Here is a 1,958-nt window from a genome sequence, read left to right as displayed (position 1 = left end):
GTTACACACAGTAGATACAGTCGTCCTCAAATGTATTCATATCCTCCCATTAAAGAAGGAAGAAAATCACTGAAATACGTTGAAATTGACAAAAGTAATAATAAGTAAAGAATGTAATGAAAATCATGACATTGCTTTGGAATTGTGGGTCAACAGAAAGAGCACAGTTTTGTTTGTTTTTAAAAAATTTTCTTTTCAACCACAATTCAAAAGCAATGTCTTATTTCACTAAATTATAATTTTGCAAATTTTTATTTATTATTACTTTTTTTCAGTTTCTAGTTATTTGAGTGACTGTTGTGAGTTTTGCCTTATCTTTAATGGAAGGGTGTGAATACATGTGAGGACTCCTGTAGATGGAGGAACAATGAAAGAGCAGCTAAGGTGCTAATAGGTCGAAGAAACAGCAACAAGGTCCCTCAGAAATGCAGGTCTTAGCAGAAATGTGTAAAAATTGCTAGTATTTAAAATAATGGCGTCAGGGCGACGTTACTGCTGCACAGAGAGGATGAGGAGGAGCTTCTTCCCTCAGGCTGCTGGACCTGAGACAGTAGACTCAATAAAAACCCAACCGGTCACTTTGCACCTTGTATATATACATGTATATAATATTATAATTGTTTTTATTTTATCTCCTTTTGCACTGTTTGACAATTTGCTTCATTTTATTTTTGCTTTTTAAAAAAAAAACCCTTTCTCTCTTTCTTTCTTTCTTTCTTTCTTTCTATATATACACTCATATATATTTGTTTCTTGTGTTTTATTCTTTATTCTTATTCATCTTTTTAATATTGTTTCGGAGTGGAACAGGTTAACAAAGCATTTCACTGCATTATGTACAACTGTGCTTGTGACTAATAAAAGGCCTTGAATCCTTGAATCCGGTTGGTTTTATTTACAATAAAACACAAGTCATGAGAGAACAGAATGAGTTTATAAAGGTCCACTAGTGGCTTAAGGGTGACGTCATCATTAAACTTTAGCTCTATATTTTGCAATTAAGTTACTTTGTCATTGCTGTATGATACAAAAACTGACACATGATTGGTGCAACTGTATGTGCAGTAATTATGTATGACCTCATGTCAATGACGTAACTCGGTTCACTTCCATGTCGTGTTACGGACTTTAACTGTGTAATGCTTGTTATTGTTTTTTCTTAGACATCGTCAGAAAGCCCCGCTTGCGCAGGGCATCAAAAAATTGAGTCAAACTCTTGTTGTTCCTCTCCACGGAAATCTTTAGTAAAAGGCGAAAGATTTATACGATCTGAAGAGAAACAAGAGTGTCTGACTTCCCCGGTTCGCTCTGAGGGAAGCCATCAGCGGCCATACGAGTCTAGTTTACGGTTCACTGAGCGACACGTAAATCTGTCAAAGTACAGAAACCTGCACGACTTAACGTTTAGTGTAAAACAACCAGTGTGTGATAAACATCGCAGAGTTCTAGTATGAGAACTACAACTTTATTCAGCTCGGATTTATGCTCCTCGCTGTGGCGCAGTGCATGATGGGACTTTACAGTCTTTTCCGGGTTATTTTCCCCCAACTGTCCCGGTCCTACGAATGAGCTCCAATTTAACATTGATCTGAACGTCAAACGTGTGTAAGGGTGTTTAAATCGGTTTAAATGTTTATCACTTAAACATTTTAAACCGTTTGTTGAGTACCGAGAAGATCCGCTTCCTCCGGAAGTAGCTCGGCAGACGGAGGGTTACTATGGTTACCGACAACGTTACTGACTGTGGGATTAATTTTGTTTTTAAAGTCAGGAGTTGACTAAACGTGTGTTGCAAAGAATAACTATAAAATTTTAAAATTATACGAGATGCAGAAATACAACTGTTGGGGAAAGCACGACCGAGAAAGTTTATGGATTCAGCTCCGTTTGTTTAATCATGATATTATTATGTATCTGTGGGACTGAGTACAGCTGATCTGGACTGTAAAATTGGAATA

The sequence above is a fragment of the Stegastes partitus genome, unplaced genomic scaffold (assembly GCF_000690725.1).
Source record: "Stegastes partitus isolate 25-593 unplaced genomic scaffold, Stegastes_partitus-1.0.2 Scaffold1092, whole genome shotgun sequence".
Classification (NCBI taxonomy): Eukaryota; Metazoa; Chordata; class Actinopteri; family Pomacentridae; genus Stegastes; species Stegastes partitus.
The sequence above is the reverse complement of the archived record's forward strand: the minus strand, read 5'-3'. Positions refer to the sequence as shown.